We start from the raw sequence: 24055 nt of genomic DNA on the forward strand, positions 1-24055 counted from the left end.
TGGTGGTGGTGGGAGGAGTTGAGAGATTGGGATTGGCATGTAAACATTTATATGTATAAAATAGATAACCAATAAGAACCTGCTGTATAAAAATATAAAATAAAATTCAAAATTAAAAAGAAATAAAATTTAAAAAATAAAACAGAAAAAACAATTATTCCCTTCACATACATGTATTTATATGAATAAATTATTTCCATGCTTATATCTGTAAATACAAAAAAGAGGAATAAAATCTACCTTGAACCAAAAACAAAAAAGAGAAAAAAAAAACAGAACCCACCAGTTACTCAGAGGAAAACCGTATCAGGGCACTTGCTCCAGTTGTAAACAATTCTGAAGTTGGTCAGTGGTGGGGAATCGTCTCCCATTCAGCCAGCAGCCCCCACACAACAAGCGTCCTCATTGCAAAGCTGGGGCACCGTGCCGAGGCATCTGTGAGTAAACGTGAGCTGAGCCCCAGGCCAGTTGCTGCTGAACTGTTCCCACCCTTCCCAGGTAAAACACCTGAATATATACAAGGACTTGAAAGCCTAGAGGAAGGGCCATGGAGCCACACGAGTGACAGCATGCCAGCTGACTTGGTGCCTGCAGGCCAGCCAGGATGGTCCTGGCCCTGGGTGCTCTTCTGGAAGATTTCCATTTCCCTGCCTGAGATACCCGTCCTGTCCCTGCCCCCACTGCTTTTTTCCTTCCTCACCTCTGCCCAGGGAGCAATTCCAGCAGCAGGTATGGGTGACACATCCTCTTCTTTAGCAGGTGGCAGCCTGGCAACTGCTGCAGAAAGTCCAGCAGAGCCCCACTCACACTGGGCCACCCACAAAGCCGTGGCCTCTCACTCCCTCCCACCAGCCCAGCCCCGAGACTGCTGACAGGGCAGAGAAAATGGCGTCAGACACAGCTGCAGGGGCTCTTGCTGCCTGGAGTGGTATTTATATTGATCTCAACCCAGGCACACCTGGGGAGGGCTGGCCGGCACCGTAAGGCTGCCCAGGTCAGCCAATCGTCACCCCTCAGGGGCTCACAGTTGCAGAAAATGGAACTTGCTGAACCGGCCAGGTCCAAGGAACAGGTGTGGGCTCCTGAGAGTCAGGATAGACAAGGGGCTGCAGCTTTGGCTTGTTTTCTAATCATTTTATCTGGCCCATGAGTGGGAGACAACTTCAAGAAAACCCTCTCCTAATGAGAGGAACCCAGGAGTCAGGGAGAGGAGGGGTGGGTGGTGGTTGGAGACAGAGGCCTGGTGCCCCGGGTGCAGTGGAAGTCTCTGGAAGACCAGGTGGAGGGAGGCCACACAGAGTGATGCCCAGGGTCACAGACCTGTCGGAGCTGCTGTTTGTTAGTTCAAGTCCTGCTCTGAGGTGCTCTGTGTCAGCTCTGAGCGACAGGTGAGCTGGGGGTGCTCTTCAATGAGGGCTATGTGCACGGTTCCTGTGTGCCCAGCCCTGCCACGGTACCTGCAAGGGTAGCTCTGTATCCTGGGAGGGGCCTGACCACGAGAGCCCCGTGGGCTGGCTTGGGGGTGGGGTACCTGCCCAGGAGAGCTCCATATCCTGGGATTGGCCTGACCACGAGAGCTCCATGGGCTGCTGGGGACCTGGTAAAGGATGTCAGGACAGTCAGTGAAGCCACCGAGGATATACCTCCAGTTGCTCCTAATTCCTACACCCTGCTGGTCATTCTACCAACCACCAGGACATGGTATTCTGTATTAGTCTTCAATGATGCCTTCTTTTGTATTCCATTAGTCCCAGAGTCACAAGAAATTTTGGCTTGTGAGTGGCAGGACTCAACATACAACTAAAACAATACTTCCGGGCCGTCTTGCCCCAAGGGTTCAAAAATTCCCACACCATCTTTGGGGAAAGCTTAGCTAAAGACCGAAAAGTTCTACCTCTGGAAAAGGAAACCCTCCTTCAATATGCAGACGACATTCTGATCGCCAGCCCTACTAAGGAGGCCTCTGAACTACCAAGCCAATAAAGGATAGAAGTTGTCCAAGAAAAAGCTCAAATATCACAGACTGCGGTGACCTGCCTGGGCTTCATTCTCACACAAGGTCGGAGAAGCCCATCCCAGGAAAGGGAAGAAACCATTTGCAGCCTTACCCCTTTCTAAAACGAGAAGACAGCTTAGGGGTTCCTGGGGAGGCCAGGGTTTGCTGCTTCTGGATCCCTAACTACAGTCTACTAGCTGGGCCTCTATATGAAACACTGAAAGGAAAAGATGATGATCCTTTTGAACAGAATCCAGAAGTGGCCTTTCAAGAATGGAAAGAGCAGTCAATTCAGACCCTTGCCCTGGAACTCCCTAATTGAGCTAAACCCTTTGACCTTTCCATTCCCGGTGAAAGGTGAATCGCCATTGGAGAATTAGTGCAAAAACTGGGACCACTTGAAATGGAACAACGCAAGAATGCCATCCAGGTAGGATAAACTACAGTCACCAAGGGGCTTGGCCCACTGCCACATCTGGCCAAGATACTGGCGGTATCTAAAAACCTGGAAATCAGCAGCCCAAAAGGCCACCTCCCTCCTAAGGGAAAAGGACCCCACGTGGTGATCCTAATCACCAACCATGCCCTGAAGTTGCAGGGTTCGCTCCGTGGGCACACCGACCTCGAGTGAGGAGGCCCTCCAACTCCAACATCCAGAGAGATAACCGGGGGCAGCAGGGCACCATGACGACTCGTGTGAACATCACTTGACCTGGAGTTTCTCTCATAAAACAACAATAGTGTGTCCCGAAGGAGTAGACTACTGCTTGCAGGACTTACTGCACCCGGAGGGGAGCTAATAATCTTGGCGGGGGAACCGTATATCACACTGTCACCATAGAAAAGCCTACAGACACCGTGATGATGGTGGCCAATAAGACCGGCTGGACTCCTGTTTACTTCAAAAGGCTGTTGACTCAGTGGCCATCATAGTCCTTGATCACCACTGACCCTGGACTGTCTGGGAGTTGAGCGGGCAGGGCTCTGACACCTGGTGCTGTTTTTACGTTAATTCAGGGACCTAATTGAAGAAAGAGCAGACTACTGGACAGAGCATCTAGGCTGGCAGAAACGGTCAGCCTAAGGTGGCCGAACAAATGTGGGGCGGGGTGAAACCGGCACCCACAGCGTCTCTGCACATCTCTTTCCTGGACCCTTAAAGGTCATTAGAATCTATAACACTTCCAATGCTGGTGCTCAGGCGGACGAGCAGGGAGGCAGGGGTCCTGGGGCCAATCAACGTCACCTGGAGGCTGCTGGGGAGAAGTTCTGACCCTCGTCCCCTGGTATGAGGGCTCCCAACTCAGCACTCAGCAGTTACAGAAGAAGGGTCTGCACCCTCAGCACTCCAAGAATGAGGAATGGGACAAAAGGCAGAGGAGGGGTTTGTCCCCAGCAAAGCCCATTAAAAATCCCTGGGAGATAAAAATAGAATCTGGGCAATAAAGTCAAGTCTGACCTTTTTTATCCTTTGTGCTTTGTCTAATTTCACGTGCTCCTAGGGTCCCGCATACAGAGGTTCCACACCCGGCACTTCAGACCAGATTTCCTAGTGCAGAATGGCTGGGTCGACACCTCAGCTCCTGGGGCCCAGTGCAGACTCCGAGATATAGAGCCTGAGCTGCAGCCAACCCGGCCCTCGAGAGCTCCGCCCCCTCCCTCCCACTGACTCTGACAGGATCTCTACACAGCAGCCCAGCCCACAGCCCACGGGGTAGTGCATGCTCTCACCTCTCCATTCTCTGATCAAAATATAAAGTTTCCTTTGCTTGTGAACCAAACTCAGTCTCGATCTGTTGGCCCCAATGACACTGGGCAGGGGGACACTTGTTGGGGTCCACTCTGGAGGATCAGTAACAGAAATTGAGACTACTGTAACTTCAATGAACAGATGTGTGAGCCAAACTGTAGTTAACATAGAACAGTTTATAAGGCTCGGGTAAAATAAGATGTTTCTAACACTTCCATTTGATATTTCCATCACTTTATTATAAGCAAGTTCAGTGAAAAGGTTTGTCTTATTTGTCAGGTCAATATTAGAGAAATGAAGTGATTTCTTTCCAAGGATGTACATCTAATAATCTTGGTTAAAGCTTCAATCTTGTTTTAAATGCTTTTCCATTGAAAATGATACCTCTCTTTCAGCTCCCCCATTTCTGAGAAGTATAAAATCTTATAATTTATTATTACCAAAGGGGAAAGGTGGGAGGAGGGATAAATTAACAGTTTGGAATTAAAACATACACACTGCTATGTATAAAATAGATCATCAACAAGGAACTACGTATAGCACAGGGAACTACACTCAATATTTTGCAATAACCTATAAGGGGAAATAATCGGAAAAAGAATAGATATTTTTATTGACATCATCTATCAATGACAGTTAAAGTGTAACCTAAGGGAAGCCGGTGGTGAGTGCTTCTGACCCTGAAGACTTCAATCATCTAAAGTTTGGACTCTGCCTACTTCCCAAGGCCCTTAATGAACATATGTGTAGCCGTAGCTTAAAAATTTCCCCAGTTTGGGTTTCGGGGAGACACTGATTTTGAAAAAGCCCTGGTGTTCTCCTTACATGAATGGGACCCTTCCTACTGCTAAAACATGTCTGTCACACCCAGAGGATGGTATACCGTCTGATCGGGAAGAATTTGGAAAAGGCATCTCATCTCCTCATCTCCTGGTGCTCGGGTTCACCCCTCCAGCGTCTTTACTAACAGTCTCCCCACTTGGAGATGTCAGCACTGTCAACATCCTGTTGCGTACAGTTTGGAATTTGCCCAGAGGATGAAGCGGAAGGATGAGGAACAATGAGAGACAAGTCCTAGGTGTTCAGACAGGCACATGTCACTCTAATTTCCAATCAGGAAGACGAATTGACCAAAGGCTAGGGTTGCCCATGGAAACAGTATAGGGCTTGAGGAAATCCCACTGCTTTGTGGCCAGTTCCCATAAACACAAGTTGAACAATGGAACTCAGGGGCAGTAAAATTCACGAAACTGCAGAGTTGAAAATATCTATCACTGAAAAATGTCTTGAGGAAAGTCAAAGAAAAGGATTGGTAAGCAAGGGAGAATGGCAGGAAAGGGATTTGAGGAGGTAGAAAGGACTCGCCATTAAGCACAAGAAAAGGGGCTGAACATTGCCAACATTGCAGTTGGCCAAAAAGGCTGTATGCGTTTTTTTCTGTATATATTCAAGAAAAGGGCATACACTTTTTTAGCCAACCAAACAGGTGGGCACTGGAAATCAATACTACAAAAGATATCACTTCGCATCAGTCAGAAAAGCCATCCTCATAAAGTGTAAACACCAGAAATGCAGGACAGGGCAAGGAGAAGAGGGAGCCCTGTGAGGCTTATAGTGGAAATGTATATTGCCAACGGCCATTCTGGAGAAGTGTATTGTGTTTACTAAAGCATCTAAAAAATGAGCTACAGAGCATAGGGCACTTGCACTCATGGGCGTATATCTTGGGAAAAACAAAAATCGAGAGGACACAGGCACCCCAATGTTTACTGCCTCTCTGTTTAAAAGATCCTCGACTAGGATATAACTTAAATGTCTCTGGAGGGAAAAAATGGATAGAGATGTGGTACTTATGTAGAGTGGAATATTACTCAGCCTGGAAATCAATGAAATATGGCCAGTTGTAACAACTCCGGAGGAGTTACGTATGATCATTCTAAGTGACATAATTCAAAAAGAAAAAGACACATATCATAAGATATCACTTAAAGGTGGAATCCAAAATGGCTACACATGAAATAAATTACAAAACAAAAACATAGTCAAATATGTAGAAAACACGCGTAAGGCTGCTAAACGGGAAAGGTGGGGAGGGGTGAGGCATCATCCAGGAGGTTGAAATTAGCAAAGATACCATTCCAAATACCAAACTGATAATCAACAAGGCCTACACGGTAGCTAAAAGAACTGCACTCAGCACACTCAAGTCACCGGAAAAGAATATCTATGACTGGTAAGAATCTGAAAAAGAATTTATTGATGTCTCTCTGTACGTGAATCAAGTGGATGTACAGCAGCAAGAAACAGAGCTTTGAAAATCAGTTGTAACCAATATAGTAATAAATTGAAAAAAATAAACGACAGAGAGACAGAGAAAACCTCTTACAACTTTTCCTCAGGGACGGTGATGCAACATGGATTGAACACATCTAGACCCACAGCAGGATGAGACATAAGGCTGGAAACTGTTCGCGCTAAGAGAAATGTGAGGTTGGGTGAGGAAATGCACACCCTTTAAAGTAATACTACCTGGTACCCATTCAATGGGTCCCAAATCTGCAGGTTCAAGGAATCTTCCTACAGCTAAAACATGCATGGAAAACATGCATGGAAAACACCATGTGATCGGGAGATGTGTCTAAAATGCACCTCATTTATCCTCTCCTGGTGCTCCTGTTCATCATTCCAGCCACGTTACTTAGAATCTCCCCACTTAGAGAATCAGCACATTTAAACTTCTGTTTCACACATTTTGCAAATTGTGAGGAGGATGAACGGGAAGAGGGGGAACCAATGAGAGAATAGTTGTAGGGGTTTGGACGGGCACATGTCACTCTAATTTCCCATTAAGAGTAAGAATTAAAAAAAGGCTCAGCCCGCCTCGCCGGAGCCAAAATAGGGCCTGAAGCAATCCTGCGGCTTTGAGGCCAGCTCACAAAAGAGCAACTTAAAAAATGGAGCTCAGGGTCACTGCAATTCACAAACCTGCAGAGTTATAAATGAAAACTAACGTCCAAAAATATGTTGAGGTAAGGCAAAGAAGAGGATCTGAATGCAAGACAGAATTGCAAGAAACAGATTTCAAGAGATAGATTGGACTCGTCCTTAAAGTACATGAAAAGCGGCAGAATTTCGACAATGATGTAGTTGGCCCAAAAGGGAGTATGCGTTTTTTCCTGAATATATCCAGGAAAAAACGCATACGCACTTTATGGGCAACCAAGCAAGCAAGCAATGCAAATGTGCACAACAAAGAAGTCTCATTTCCCACCGGTCAAAAGGGCCATCCGAAAAAATTGTAAAAACCAGAAATGCAGGACAGGCCATGGAGAACAGGGAGCCTTTATACGCTGATGGACAGTGTGTGAACTGCCGAGAGCCACTCTGGAGAAGTGTATGGTGGTTCCTAAATCATCTAAAAAACAGAGCTACAGAGCATAGGGCACTTCCAATCATGGAAGTATATCTAGGGAAGTCTAAAAATCAACAAGACACAAGCACACCACAGTTTAGGGCTACTCTGTTTACAAGAACCTCAACTTCAGTACACCTTAAATATCCCAGGAAAGAGAACAATGGATAAAGAAAATGTGGTACTTATGTACAATGGAATATCTCTTCACCATGAAATCAATGTAATAAGGCTAGTAGAAGGATAAAGAGTGGATTTAGGTCCGATAATACTACTTGAAATAAGTCAAACAGAAAAAGAAACATATCATAAGATATCACTTATAGAGGGAGGATAAATATGGCTGCACAAAAAATGAATTACAAAACAGAACAGTGTCTCACATTTAGAAAACACACTTATGTCAGCTTAAGGGGAAAGGAGAGGTGGGGTGATGCATAAAACCAGAGTTTGAAATTAGCACAGATACCGTTCAATAAACCAAATAGGTATTAGACAAGATCTACACCTTGCTCAATGAACTGGCCTCAACACACCCTATACACCGCAGAGAAATATATCTGAGTAATAAGAATCTTAAAACCCATGTATTGATATATCTCCATAAGGGAATCAAGTGTGTGCAGAGCGGCACAAACACAGCAGTGAAAATGAGCTAAACCCCATTATAGAAATAAATTTTAAAACCAAAACGCAGAAACAATGAAAGAGAGAAAAATTCTTACAAAATTCGCTCAGGGGCTGTGATGCAACCTGTAATGACCACATATAAACCCACAGCTGGATAAGACATAAGGCTGGACACTTGGGGCTGAGAGCATTGGTGAGCTTTGGTGAGCAACTGCCGAAAGTTTAATGCAATACTTCATACTACTCATTCCAAGGGTCCCAACACTCCAGGTTGAAGGGAATCTTCCTACAGCTAAACCATGCATGGGGAATCCAGCAGATGGTATACCATATGATCGGGAAAGGTTTCTAAAACGCACCTCATTTTCCTCTCCTGGGGCTCCGGATCAACATTCCAGCCACTTTACTAACAACATCTCCACATGGAGAGTCAATGCCTTTAAGTTCCGGTATCGCACAGTCTGCAGTTAGTGCGGAGGATGAATGGGAATAGGGGGAACCAGTGAGAAAATAGCTGTAGCGGTTTCAATGGGCACATGTCACTCTAATTTCACATCAGGAAGAAGAATTAAACAAAGGCAGAGCAAGGCGCCCCAGAAGAAGGATAGGGCCTGAAGAAATCCTGTGGATATGAGGCAAGATCACAAAAATAAGAGCTGAAAAATGGAGCTAAGGGCCACTGCAATTCAAAAACCTGCAGAGTTATAAAGGCCAACTATTTGCCAAAAGTATATTGAGGTAAGGCTATGAAGAGGCACTGACAGCAAGGCAGAATTGCAGGAAACCGATTTCAAGAGGTAGACAGGAACTGCATTGAAAACATATGAAAAGACTCAGAACGTCGACAATGATGCACTTGGCCAAAAAGGGCGTATGCGTTTCTTCCTGAATATATTCAGGAAGAAACGCATACGCCCTTTCTGGCCAACCAAGCAAGCTTGCAAAGGAAATCTGCACTACAATGAAGTCTCACTGCCCCCCGGTCAAAAGGGCCATCTGAAAAAAGTGTAAAATCCAGAAAGGCAGGACAGGCCAAGGAGAACTGGGAGCCTTTTTGTGCTTATGGGCAGGATGTAAATTGCCAACAGCCACTCTGGAGAAGTGTATGGTGTTTCCTGAAACATCTAAAAAACAAAGCAACAGAGCCTAGGGCACTTCCACTTATGGTCCTATAGCTTAGTGAAATTAAAATCAAAAAGACACAGCCACCCCAAAGTTTGGGACGGCTCTGTTTACAAGAACCTCGTTTACGGTACAAGTTCAATATCGTAGAAAGCAAAAAATGGATAAAGAAGTTGTGGTACATACGTAGAATGCAATATCATTCAGCAATGAAATCTATGTCATCAGGCCCGTAGCAGCATAATGAGTGGATTCAGGTACGATGATTCTAAGTGAAATAAGTCACACAGAAAAAGAAACATCATAAGATATCCCTAATACACGGAATGTAAACTTGGCTACCCAGGAAATGAATTACAAAACAGAACAGGGTCTCAAATGTAGAACCAACTTATGCTTGCTAAAGGGGAAAGGTGAGTTGGGGTGCTGCATAAAACCAGAGATTGAAATTAACACAGATACCTTTCCATAAGCCAAATATGTAATAGACAAGAGCTACTGCTTGCTCAACGAAGTGGACTCAACACCACATATTAAACGCCTAAGAATATACCTGACTAGTAAGAATCTTAAAACCTATGGATTTATATGTCTCCAAAAGAGAATCAAGCGTGTGCACAGCGGCATAAACGCAGCAGTGATAGGATTGGTGAGGTTCGGTGAGCAAATGCAGACCCTTTCAAGTCATATTGCATGGTACACATTCCATGGGTCTCAACTCTCCAGGTTTAAGGTATTCTTCCTTCAGCTAAAACATGTATGTGGAACCCCGAGTATGATCCAACGTGTGATCGGGAAATGTGTTCAAATGTGTCTCAGGTTTCGTCCCCTGGTACTCGGGTGCAACATTCCAGACGCTTTCCTAACACTCTCCCCACTTGGAGAGTCAGTGCCTTTAACCTCCTGTTTGGCCCAGTTTGCAATTTCTGCGTAAGATGAACAGGAATAGGGAGAACCAATGAGAGACTAGCTGGAGGTGTCTGGATGGGCAAATTTAACTCTCATTGCCCACCCGGAAGAGGAATTAACCAAAGGCTCAGCGTGCCGTGCCGGAACCACACTAGGGCCTGAAGCAATCCTGCGGTGTTGCGGCCAGCTCACAAGAATGCGAGTTGAAGAAAGGAGCTCAGGGGCCCTGTAATTCACAAACCTGCAGAGTTATACATGACAGCTATCGTCCAAAAATATATTGAAGTAAGGCTGCCAAGAGGACTTGAAAGCGGGTCAGAATTGCAGGAAACCGATTTCAGGAGGTAGACTGGAATTGCATGTAAAGCATAGGAAAAGAGGCAGAACGTCCACAATGATGCACTTGGCCAAAAAGGGCGTATGCGTTTTTACCTGAATATATTCAGGAAAAAATGCATACGCCCTTTTTGGCCAAACAAGCAAGCTTGCAAAGGAAATCTGCACTACAATGAAGTCTCACTGCTCCCAGGTCAAAAGGGCCATCTGAAAAAAGAGTAAAATCCAGAAAGGCAAGACAGGCCATGGAGAACTGGTAGTTTTGTTATGCCAATGGGCGTGATGTAAATTGCCAACAGCCACTCTGGAGAAGTGTATGGTGTTTCCTGAAACATCTAAAAAACAAAGCAACAGAGCCTAGGGCACTTCCACTTATGGTGCTATAGCTTAGGGAAATTAAAATAAAAAAGACACAGCTACCCCAAAGTTTGGGACGGCTCTGTTTACAAGAACCTCGTTTACGGTACAAGTTCAATATCGCAGAAAGCGAAAAATGGATAAAGAAGTTGTGGTACTTACGTACAATGCAATATCACTCAGCAATGAAATCTATCTCATCAGGCCAGTAGCAGCATAATGAGTGGATTGAGGTACGATGATTCTAAGTGAAATAAGTCACACAGAAAAAGAAACATCATAAGATATCACTAATACACAGAATGTAAACTTGGCTACACAGGAACTGAATTACAAAACAGAATAGGGTCTCAAATGTAGAAAACCAACTTATGCTTGCTTAAGGGGAAAGGTGAGTTGGGGTGCTGCATAAAAGCAGAGATTGAAATTAGCACAGATACCTTTCCATAAGACAAATATGTAATAGAAAAGAGCTACTCCCTGCTCAACGAAGTGGACTCAACACCCCATATTAAACGCCTAAGAATATACCTGACTAGTAAGAATCTTAAAACCTATGGATTTATATGTCTCCGAAAGAGAATCAAGCGTGTGTACAGCGGCATAAACGCAGCAGTGATAGGATTGGTGAGGTTCGGTGAGCAAATGCAGACCCTTTGAAGTCATATTGCATGGTACCCATTCCATGGTTCTCAACTCTCCAGGTTTAAGGGATTCTTCCTTCAGCTAAAACATGCATGTGGAACCCAGAGTATGATCCACCGTGTGATCGGGAAATGTGTTCAAATGTGTCTCAGATTTCGTCCCCTGGTACTCGGGTGCAACATTCCAGACGCTTTACTAACACTCTCCCCACTTGCAGAGTCAGTGCCTTTAATCTGCTGTTGGGCCCAGTTTGCAATTTCGACGGAAAATGAACAGGAATAGGGAGAACCAATGAGAGACTAGCTGGAGGTGTCTGGATGGGCAAATTTAACTCTCATTTCTCACCAGGAAGAGGAATTAACGTAAGGCTCAGCATGCCATGCCAGTATCACACTAGGGCCTGAAGCAATCCTGCAGTGTTGCGGCCAGCTCACAAGAAAGCGAGTTGAAGAAAGGAGCTCAGGGTCCCTGTAATTCACAAACCTGCAGAGATATAAATGACAGCTATCGTCCAAAAATATATTGAAGTAAGGCTGCCAAGAGGACTTGAAAGCGGGGCAGAATTGCAGGAAACCGATTTCAGGAGGTAGACTGGAATTGCATGTAAAGCATAGGAAAAGAGGCAGAACGTCCACAATGATGCACTTGGCCAAAAAGGGCGTATGCGTTTTTTCCTGAATATATTCAGGAAAAAACGCATACGCCCTTTTTGGCCACCCAAGCAAGCTTGCAAAGAAATCTGCACTACAATGAAGTCTCACTGCCCCCCGGTCAAAAGGGCCATCTGAAAAAAGTGTAAAATCCAGAAAGGCAGGACAGGCCATGGAGAACTGGGAGCCTTGTTATGCTGATGGGCAGGATGTAAATTGCCAACAGCCACTCTGGAGAAGTGTATGGTGGTTCCTGAAATATCTAAAAAACAAAGCAACACAGCCTAGGGCATTTCCACTTATGGTCCTATAGCTTAGGGAAATTAAAATCAAAAAGACACAGCCACCACAATGTTTGGGACGGCTCTGTTTACAAGAACCTCGTTTACGGTACAAGTTCAATATCGCAGAAGGCGAAAAATGGATAAAGAAGTTGTGGTACTTACGTACAATGCAATATCACTCAGCAATGAAATGTATGTCATCAGGCCAGTAGCAGCATAATGAGTGGATTCAGGTACGATGATTCTAAGTGAAATAAGTCACACAGAAAAAGAAACATCATAAGATATCACTAATACACAGAATGTAAACTTCTCTACATAGGAACTGAATTACAAAACAGAATAGGGTCTCAAATGTAGAAAACCAACTTATGTTTGCTTAAGGGGAAAGGTGAGTTGGGGTGCTGCATAAAACCAGAGATTGAAATTAACACAGATACCTTTCCATAAGAAAAATATATAATAGACAAGAGCTACTCCTTGCTCAAAGAAGTGGACACAACACCCCATATTAAACGCCTAAGAATATGCCTGACTAGTAAGAATCTTAAAACCTATGGATATATATGTCTCCGAAAGAGAATCAAGCGTGTGTACAGCGGCATAAAAGCAGCAGTGATAGGATTGGTGAGGTTCGGTGAGCAAATGCAGACCCTTTGAAGTCATATTGCATGGTACCCATTCCATGGTTCTCAACTCTCCAGGTTTAAGGGATTCTTCCTTCAGCTAAAACATGCATGTGGAACCCAGAGTATGATCCACCGTGTGATCGGGAAACGTGTTCAAATGTGTCTCAGTTTTCGTCCCCTGGTACTCGGGTGCAACATTCCAGACGCTTTACTAACACTCTCCCCACTTGGAGAGTCAGTGCTTTTAACCTCCTGTTTGGCCCAGTTGGCAATTTCTCCGGAAAATGAACAGGAATAGGGAGAACCAATGAGAGACTAGCTGGAGGTGTCTGGACGGGCAAATTTAACTCTCATTTCCCATCATGAAGAGGAATTAACCAAAGGCTCAGCGAGCCATGCCGGAACCACACAAGGGCCTGAAGCAATCCTGCGGTGTTGCGGCCAGCTCACAAGAAAGCGAGTTGAAGAAAGGAGCTCAGGGGCACTGTAATTTACAAACCTGCAGAGTTATAAATGACAGCTATCGTCCCCAAATATATTGAAGTAAGGCTGCCAAGAGGACTTGAAAGCGGGGCAGAATTGCAGGAAACCGATTTCAGGAGGTAGACTGGAATTCCATGTAAAGCATAGGAAAAGAGGCAGAACGTCCACAATGATGCACTTGGCCAAAAAGGGCGTATGCGTTTTTTCCTGAATATATTCAGGAAAAAACGCATACGCCCTTTTTGGCCAACCAAGCAAGCTTGCAAAGAATATCTTCACTACAATGAAGTCTCACTGCCCCCCGGTCAAAAGGGCCATCTGAAAAAAGTGTAAAATCCTGAAAGGCAGGACAGGCCATGGAGAACTGGAAGCCTTGTTATGCTGAGGGGCGGGATGTAAATTGCCAACAAACACTCTGGAGAAGTGTATGGTGTTTCCTGAAACATCTAAAAAACAAAGAAACAGAGCCTAGGGCACTTCTACTTATGGTACTATAGCTTAGGGAAATTAAAATCAAAAAGAAACAGCCACCCCAAAGTTTGGGACGGTTCTGTTTACAAGAACCTCGTTTACGGTACAAGTTCAATATCGCAGAAAGCGAAAAATGGATAAAGAAGTTGTGGTCCTTACGTACAATGCAATATCACTCAGCAATTAAATCTATGTCATCAGGCCCGTAGCAGCATAATGAGTGGATTCAGGTACGATGATTCTAAGTGAAATAAGTCACACAGAAACAGAAGCATCATAAGATATCACTAATACACGGAAGGTAAACTTGGCTACACAGGAACTGAATTACAAAACAGAATAGGGTCTCAAATGTAGAAAACCTACTTATGCTTGCTTAAGGGGAAAGGTGAGTTGGGGTGCTGCATAAAACCAGAGATTGAAATTAGCACAGATACCTTTCCATAAGCCAAATACGTAATAGACAAGAGCTACTGCTTGCTCAACGAAGTGGACTCAACACCCCATATTAAACGCCTAAGAATATACCTGACTAGTAAGAATCTTAAAGCCTATGGATTGATATGTCTCCGAAAGAGAATCAAGCGTGTGTACAGCGACATAAACGCAGCAGTGATAGGAATGGTGAGGTTCGGTGAGCAAATGCAGACCCTTTGAATTCATATTGCATGGTACCCATTCCATGGGTCTCAACTCTCCAGGTTTAAGGTATTCTTCCTTCAGCTAAAACAGGCATGTGGAACCCAGAGTATGATCCACCGTGTGATCGGGAAACGTGTTCAAATGTGTCTCAGTTTTCATCCCCTGGTACTCGGGTGCAACATTCCAGACGCTTTACTAACACTCTCCCCACTTGGAAAGTCAGTGCCTTTAACCTCCTGTTTGGCCCAGTTGGCAATTTCTGCGGAAAATGAACAGGAATAGGGAGAACCAATGAGAGACTAGCTGGAGGTGTCTGGCCGGGCAAATTTAACTCTCATTTCCCACCAGGAGGAGGAATTAACCAAAGGCTCAGCGAGCCATGCCGGAACCACACTAGGGCCTGAAGCAATCCTGCGGTGTTGCGGACAGCTCACAAGAAAGCGAGTTGAAGAAAGGAGCTCAGGGGCTCTGTAATTCACAAACCTGCAGAGTTATAAATGAAAGCTATCGTCCAAAAATATATTGAAGTAAGGCTGCCAAGAGGACTTGAAAGCGGGGCAGAATTGCAGGAAACCGATTTCAGGAGGTAGACTGGAATTGCATGTAAAGCATAGGAAAAGAGGCAGAACGTCCACAATGATGCACTTGGCCAAAAAGGGCGTATGCGTTTTTTCCTGAATATATTCAGGAAAAAGCGCATACGCCCTTTTTGGGCAACCAAGCAAGCTTGCAAAGGAAATCTGCACTACAATGAAGTCTCACTGCCCCCCGGTCAAAAGGGCCATCTGAAAAGAGTGTAAAATCCAGAAAGGCAGGACAGGCCATGGAGAAGTGGGAGCCTAGTTAGGCTGATGGGCGGGATGTAAATTGCCAACAGCCACTCTGGAGAAGTGTATGGTGTTTCCTGAAACATCTAAAAAACAAAGCAACAGAGCCTAGGGCACTTCCACTTATGGTCTTATAGCTTAGGGAAATTAAAATCAAAAAGACACAGCCACCCCAAAGTTTGGGACGGCTCTGTTTACAAGAACCTCGTTTACGGTACAAGTTCAATATCGCAGAAAGTGAAAAATGGATAAAGAAGTTGTGGTACTTACGTACAATGCAATATCACTCAGCAATGAAATCTATGTCATCAGGCCAGTAGCAGCATAATGAGTGGATTCAGGTACGATGATTCTAAGTGAAATAAGTCACAAAGAAAAAGAAACATCATAAGATATCACTAATACACGGAATGTAAACTTGGCTACACAGGAACTGAATTACAAAACAGAATAGGGTCTCAAATGTAGAAAACCAACTTATGCTTGCTTAAGGGGAAAGGTGAGTTGGGGTGCTGCATAAAACCAGAGTTTGAAATTACCACAGATACATTTCCATAAGCCAAATATGTAATAGACAAGAGCTACTGCTTGCTCCACGAAGTGGACTCAACACCCCATATTAAACGCCTAAGAATATACCTGACTAGTAAGAATCTTAAAACCTATGGATTTATATGTCTCCGAAAGAGAATCAAGCGTGTGTACAGTGGCATAAACGCAGCAGTGATAGGATTGGTGAGGTTCGGTGAGCAAATGCAGACCCTTTGAAGTCATATTGCATGGTACCCCTTCCATGGTTCTCAACTCTCCAGGTTTAAGGGATTTTTCTTTCAGCTAAAACATGCATCTGGAACCCAGAGTATGATCCACCGTGTGATCGGGAAACGTGTTCAAATGTGTCTCAGGTTTCGTCCCCTGGTACTCGGGTGCAACATTCCAGACGCTTTACTAACACTCTCCCCACTTGGAGAGTCAGTGCTTTTAACCTCCTGTTTGGCCCAGTTGGCAATTTCTCCGGAAAATGAACAGGAATAGGGAGAACCAATGAGAGACTAGCTGGAGGTGTCTGGACGGGCAAATTTAACTCTCATTTCCCATCATGAAGAGGAATTAACCAAAGGCTCAGAGAGCCATGCCGGAACCACACTAGGGCCTGAAGCAATCCTGCGATGTTGCGGCCAGCTCACAAGAAAGCGAGTTGAAGAAAGGAGCTCAGGGGCACTGTAATTTACAAACCTGCAGAGTTATAAATGACAGCTATCGTCCACAAATATATTGAAGTAAGGCTGCCAAGAGGACTTGAAAGCGGGGCAGAATTGCAGGAAACCGATTTCAGGAGGTAGACTGGAATTCCATGTAAAGCATAGGAAAAGAGGCAGAACGTCCACAATGATGCACTTGGCCAAAAAGGGCGTATGCGTTTTTTCCTGAATATATTCAGGAAAAAACGCATACGCCCTTTTTGGCCAACCAAGCAAGCTTGCAAAGAATATCTTCACTACAATGAAGTCTCACTGTCCCCCGGTCAAAAGGGCCATCTGAAAAAAGTGTAAAATCCTGAAAGGCAGGACAGGCCATGGAGAACTGGAAGCCTTGTTATGCTGAGGGGCGGGATGTAAATTGCCAACAAACACTCTGGAGAAGTGTATGGTGTTTCCTGAAACATCTAAAAAACAAAGAAACAGAGCCTAGGGCACTTCTACTTATGGTCCTATAGCTTAGGGAAATTAAAATCAAAAAGAAACAGCCACCCCAAAGTTTGGGACGGTTCTGTTTACAAGAACCTCGTTTACGGTTCAAGTTCAATATCGCAGAAAGCGAAAAATGGATAAAGAAGTTGTGGTCCTTACGTACAATGCAATATCACTCAGCAATTAAATCTATGTCATCAGGCCCGTAGCAGCATAATGAGTGGATTCAGGTACGATGATTCTAAGTGAAATAAGTCACACAGAAACAGAAGCATCATAAGATATCACTAATACACGGAAGGTAAACTTGGCTACACAGGAACTGAATTACAAAACAGAATAGGGTCTCAAATGTAGAAAACCAACTTATGCTTGCTTAAGGGGAAAGGTGAGTTGGGGTGCTGCATAAAACCAGAGATTGAAATTAGCACAGATACCTTTCCATAAGCCAAATACGTAATAGACAAGAGCTACTGCTTGCTCAACGAAGTGGACTCAACACCCCATATTAAACGCCTAAGAATATACCTGACTAGTAAGAATCTTAAAGCCTATGGATTGATATGTCTCCGAAAGAGAATCAAGCGTGTGTACAGCGGCATAAACGCAGCAGTGATAGGAATGGTGAGGTTCGGTGAGCAAATGCAGACCCTTTGAATTCATATTGCATGGTACCCATTCCATGGGTCTCAACTCTCCAGGTTTAAGGTATTCTTCCTTCAGCTAAAACATGCATGTGGAACCCAGAGTATGATCCACCGTGTGATCGGGAAACGTGTTCAAATGTGTCTCAGTTTTCGTCCCCTGGTACTCGGGTGCAACATTCCAGACGCTTTACTAACACTCTCCCCACTTGGAGAGTCAGTGCCTTTAACCTCCTGTTTGGCCCAGTTTGCAATTTCTGCAGAAAATGAACAGGAATAGGGAGAACCAATGAGAGACTAGCTGGAGGTGTCTGGACGGGCAAATTTAACTCTCATTTCCCACCAGGAAGAGGAATTAACCTAAGGCTCAGCATGCCATGCCAGGACCACACTAGGGCCTGAAGCAATCCTGCAGTGTTGCGTCCAGCTCACAAGAAAGCGAGTTGAAGAAAGGAGCTCAGGGGCACTGTAATTCACAAACCTGCAGAGTTATAAATGACAGCTATCGTCCAAAAATATATTGAAGTAAGGCTGCCAAGAGGACTTGAAAGTGGGGCAGAATTGCAGGAAACCGATTTCAGGAGGTAGACTGGAATTCCATGTAAAGCATACGAAAAGAAGCAGAACGTCCACAATGATGCACTTGGCCAAAAAGGGCGTATGCGTTTTTTCCTGAATATATTCAGGAAAAAACACATACGCCCTTTTTGGCCAACCAAGCAAGCTTGCAAAGGAAATCTGCACTACAATGAAGTCTCACTGCCCCCCGGTCAAAAGGGCCATCTGAAAAAAGTGTAAAATCTAGAAAGGTAGGACAGGTCATGGAGAACTGGGAGCCTTGTTATGCTGATGGGCGGGATGTAAATTGCCAACAGCCACTCTGGAGAAGTGTATGGTGTTTCCTGAAACATCTAAAAAACAAAGCAACAGAGCCAAGGGCACTTCCACTTATGGTCCTATAGCTTAGGGAAATTAAAATCAAAAAGACACAGCTACCCCAAAGTTTGGGACGGCTCTGTTTACAAGAACCTCGTTTACAGTACAAGTTCAATATCGCAGAAAGCTAAAAATGGATAAGGAAGTTGTGGTACTAACGTACACTGCAATGTCACTCAGCAATGAAATCTCTGTCATCAGGCCCATAGCAGCATAATGAGTGGATTCAGGTACGATGATTCTAAGTGAAATATGTCACACAGAAAAAGAAACATCATAAGATATCACTAATACACGGAATGTAAACTTGGCTACACAGGAACTGAATTACAAAACAGAATAGGGTCTCAAATGTAGAAAACCAACTTATGCTTTCTTAAGGGGAAAGGTGAGTTGGGGTGCTGCATAAAATCAGAGATTAAAATTAGCACAGATACCTTTCCATAAGCCAAATATGTAATAGACAAGAGCTACTGCTTGCTCAACGAAGTAGACTCAACACCCCATATTAAACGCCTAAGAATATACCTGACTAGTAAGAATCTTAAAACCTATGGATTTATATGTCTCCGAAAGAGAATCAAGCGTGTGTACAGTGGCATAAACGCAGCAGTGATAGGATTGGTGAGGTTCGGTGAGCAAATGCAGACCCTTTGAAGTCATATTGCATGGTACCCCTTCCATGGTTCTCAACTCTCCAGGTTTAAGGGATTTTTCTTTCAGCTAAAACATGCATCTGGAACCCAGAGTATGATCCACCGTGTGATCGGGAAACGTGTTCAAATGTGTCTCAGGTTTCGTCCCCTGGTACTCGGGTGCAACATTCCAGACGCTTTACTAACACTCTCCCCACTTGGAGAGTCAGTGCCTTTAACCTCCTGTTTGGCCCAGTTTGCAATTTCTGCGTAAAATGAACAGGAATAGGGAGAACCAATGAGAGACTAGCTGGAGGAGTCTCGACGGGCAAATTTAACTCTCATTTCCCACCAGGAAGAGGAATTAACCAAACGCTCAGCGAGCCATGCCAGAACCACACTAGGGCCTGAAGCAATCCTGCGGTGTTGCGGCCAGCTCACAAGAAAGCGTGTTGAAGAAAGGAGCTCAGGGGCACTGTAATTCACAAACCTGCAGAGTTATAAATGACAGGTATCATCCAAAATTATACTGAAGTAAGGCTGCGAAGAGGACTTGAAAACGGTGCAGAATTGCTTGAAACCGATTTCAGAAGGTACACGGGAGTCGCTCTTAAAGCATAGGAAAAGAGACAGAACTTGGAAAATAATGCACTTGGCAAAAGAGGGCATATGTGTTTTATCCAGAGCTCTCATAACCGAGGGGAGGAGATTCCCAGCAGGCTCCAACTGCCACCTGAAGGCTCACGTTGTCAAGGCAACGTGAGCAAGCCAGGCAGGAGTTACCTCACAGCAGAGGTCCCAGCTCACAGAAGGGTGAGAAAATCAGCCAACATCAGACTCTCACCAGAGGGCCCACATCACCAAGGGGATGGGAACCAGGCAGGAGTGTCTTCACACCAGTGGGGCCACATCATCGAAAGGTGAGGTACTCAGCACATGTGTCCTCAAACCAGAGGACCCACATCACCAAGGGCCTCGGAGTGAGGCAGGCAGGAGTAGCCTCACAACACTGGGCCCATAGAACAAAAAAGTGAGGAATCCAGCAGTTGGAACCTCCCAGCAGGCGGCCCAGAGCACCGAGGCTATGGGATCCAGGCCACAGTGAACTCACAGAAGAGGGCCCATGTCATGAAACTGAGCAACCCAGCCATTGGGACCTCAGAGCAGGAAGCCCACATCCCCATGGGGATATAAATCTGGTAGGAGTGTCCTCGCACCACTGAGAATGTATCAGAAAATTTTGGGAGACCAGCAGTTAGGGCCTGACGCCAGAGGACCCTCATCACCAAGGGAAGGAGGCTCCCAGCAGGCTCCAACTGCCACCAGAGGGCTGATGTCGCCAAGGTGATGTGTGCCAACCAGGCACGAATGACCTCACAGCAGAGGGCCCACCTCAGAGAAGTGTGATGAACCCAGTCAGGATCACACTCGCACCAGAGGGCCCACATCACCAAATGGATTCGAACCAGGCAGGAGTGTCCTCACATGAGTAGGGCCACATCATCTAAAGCTGAGGAACCCAGAACATGTGGCTTCAAACCATAGGACACCCATCATCAAGGGGCTGGGAGTGAGGCAGGCAGGAGGAGCCTCACAAAAGAGGGCCCAAAAATAAGAAAGGTGAGGAGTGACCTCACAGCAGAGGGCCCACCTCACAGAAGGGTGAGGAACACAGCCAGGATCAGACTCTCACCAGAGGGTCCACATCACCAAGGGGATGGGAACAAGGCAGGAGTGTCCCCAAACCAGTGGGACAACATCATCGAAAGGTGAGGATCCCAGCACATGTAGCCTCAAACCAGAGGAACCACATCACTAAGGGGTTCGGAACGAGGCTGGCAGGACCAGCCTCACAACACAGGGTCCATAGAATATAAAAGTTGAGGAATCCAGCAGTTGGAACCTCCCAGCAAGTGGCCCAGAGCACCGAGGCTATGAGATCCAGGCCGCAGTGAACTCACAACAGACGGCCCACATCATGAACCTGTGAGCAGCCCAGCCGTTGGGACCTCAGAACAGAAGGCCCACATCCCCATTGGGATGGGAACCTGGCAGGAGTGGCCTCGCACCACTTAGCACATATCAGAAAATGTTAGGAGCCCAGCAGTTAGGGCCTGACGCCAGGGGGCCCTCATAACTGAGGGGAGGAGACTCCCAGCAGGTTCCAACTGCCAACAGAGGGCCCACGTCTACAAGGAGGCATGCGTCAGCCAGGCAGTAGTGACCTCACAGCAGAGGGCCTATCTCACAGAAGGGTGAGGAACCGAGGCAGGATGAGACTCTCGCCAGAGGGCCCACAACACCAAGGGGATGGAAACCAGTCAGGACTGTCCTCCCACCAGTGGGGCCACATCATCGAAAGGTGAGGAACCCAGCACATGCGGCCTCATATCAGAGGACATACATCACAAAGGGGATGGGAGTGAGGCAGGTAGGAGTAGCTTAAATACAGAGGGCCCAAAGAATAAAAAAGGTGAGGAATCCAGCATTTGGAACCTCCCAGCAGGCGGCCGAGAGCACAGAAGCTATGGGATGCAGGCAGGAGTGAACTAACACCAGAGAGCCCACATCATGAAACTGTGAGCAACCCAGGCGTTGGGACCTCAGAGCAGAAAGCCCACATCCCCATGGGGATGGGAACCTGACAGGAGTGTCCTGGCATCACTGGGCTCACATCAGAAAACGTGGGGAGCCCAGCAGTTATGGCCTGATGCTAGAGGGCCGTCATCACCGAGGGCAGGAGGCTCCCAGCAGGTTCCATGTGCCAACAGAGGGCCCACGTCGCCAAGGTGATGTGTGCAAGTCAGGCAGGATTGACCTCACAGCAGAGGGCCTACCTCACAGAAGAGTGAGGAACCCAGCCAGGATAAGACTGTCACCAGAAGGCCCACATCACCAAGGGGATGGGAACCAGGCAGGAGTGTCCTCACACCAGTGGGGCCACATCATTGAAAGTTGCGGAACCCAGCACATGTGGCCTCAAACCAGAGGACCCACATCACGAAGGGGTTGCGAGTGAGGCAGGCAGGAGGAGCATCGCAACACAGGACCCATAGAATACAAAAGTTGAGGAATCGAGCAGTTGGAACCTCCCAGCAGGCGGCCCAGAGCACAGAGGCTATGGCATCCAGGCCAGAGTGAACTAACAGCAGAGAGCCCACATCATGAAACTGTGAACAACCCAGCCGTTGGGACTTCAGAGCAGAAGACCCACATCCCAATGGGGATGTGAACCTGGATAGAGTGTCTTCGAACCACTGGGCGCACATCACAAAATGTGGGGAGCCCAGCAGTTAGGGCCTGACGCCAGAGGGCCCTCATCACCAAGGGGAGGAGGCTCCCAGCAGGCTCCAAGTGCCACCGAAGGCTCATGTCCACAAGGCGAGGTGAGCAAGCCAAGCAGGAGTGACCTCACAGCAGATGGCCCACCTCACAGAAGGGTGAGGAACCCAGCCAGGATCAGACTCTCAACAGAGGGCCCACATCACCAAGGGGATGTGAACCAGGCAGGAGTCTCCTAAGACCATTGGTCCCACATCATCGAAAGGTGAGGAACCCAGCACATGTGGCCTCAAACCAGACGACACACATCACGAAGGGGCTGGGAGTGAGGCAGGCAGGAGGATCCTCACAACAGAGGGCCTAAAAAATTAAAAAAGTGAGGAATCCAGCAGTTGGAACCTCCCAGCAGGCGGCCAAGAGCACAGAGGCTATGGGATCCAGGCCACAGTGAACTAACACCAGAGAGCCCACATCATGAAATTGTGATCAACCCAGCCGTTGGAACCTCAGAGCAGAAGGCCCACATCCCCATGGAGATGGGAACCTAAGAGGAGTGCCCGAGCATCACTGGGCTCACTAAGAAAAGTTGGGGAGCCCAGCAGTTAGGGCCTGACGTCAGAGGGCCCTCATCACAGAGGTGAGGAGGCTCCCAGCAGGGTCCAAGTGCCACCAGAGGGCTCATGTTAACAAGGCGAGGTGAGCAAGCCAGGCAAGAGTTACCTGATAGTAGAGGGCCCACCTCACAGATGGGTGAGGAACCCAGCCAGGATCAGACTCTCACCAGAGGGCCCACATCACAAAGGGGATGGGAACCAGTCAGGATTATCCTCACACCAGTGGGGCCTCATCATCTTAAGGTGAGGAACCCAGCACATGTGTCCTCAAACCAGAGGACCCACATCACCAAGGGCCTTGGAGTGAGGCAGGCAGGAGTAGCCTCACAACACAGGGCACATAATATAAAAAACGTGAGGATTCCAGCATTTAGACCTTCCAGCAGGCGGCTCAGAACACCGAGGCTATGGGATCCAGGCCGCAGTGAACTCACAGCAGAGGGCCCACATCATAAAACTGTGAGCAACCCAGGCGTTGGGACCTCAGCGCAGAAGGCCCACATCCCCATGGGAATGGGAACCTGGCTGGAGTGTCCTCGCACCACTGGGCGCACATCAGAAAATGTGGGGAGCCCACCATTTAGGGCCTGATGCCAGAGGGCCGTCATCACCGAGAGGAGGAGGCACCCTGCACGCTCCAACTGCCACCAGAGGGCTCACGTCTCCAAGGTGACGTGTGCCAGCCAGGCAGGAGTGACCTCACAGCAGAGGGCCTACCTCACAGAACGTTGAGGAACCCAGCCAGGATTAGACTCTCGCCAGAGGGCCCACCTCACCAAGGGGATGGGAACCAGGCAGGAGTGTCCTCACACGAGTGGGGCCACATCATCGAAAGGTGAGGAACGCAGCACATGTGGCCTCAAGCCATAGGACAGTCATCACCAAGGGGCTGGCAGTGAGGCAGGCAGGAGGAGCCTCACAACAGAGGGCACATAGAATAAAAAAGTTGAGGAATCCAGCAGTTGGAACCTCCCAGCAGGCGGCTCAGAGCACCGATGATAAGGGATCCTTGCCGGAGTGAACTCACAGCAGAGGGCCCACATCAGGGTACTGTGAGCAAGCCAGCCGTTTTGACCTCAGAGCAGAAGGCCCATATCCCCATGGGGATGG

At 46.7% G+C, this 24055-nt stretch overlaps 1 long non-coding RNA gene across 1 annotated transcript in view; it reads right to left on the reverse strand.

Moving 5' to 3' along the window:
* LOC137217938 (uncharacterized) overlaps nt 1–24055 on the reverse strand; it is a 579620-nt gene that overhangs the window by 75356 nt on the left and 480209 nt on the right. The gene's annotated exons all lie outside the window — the stretch shown is intronic.

Source organism: Pseudorca crassidens (genome assembly GCF_039906515.1).
Source record: "Pseudorca crassidens isolate mPseCra1 chromosome 1 unlocalized genomic scaffold, mPseCra1.hap1 SUPER_1_unloc_6, whole genome shotgun sequence".
NCBI lineage: Eukaryota > Metazoa > Chordata > Mammalia > Artiodactyla > Delphinidae > Pseudorca > Pseudorca crassidens.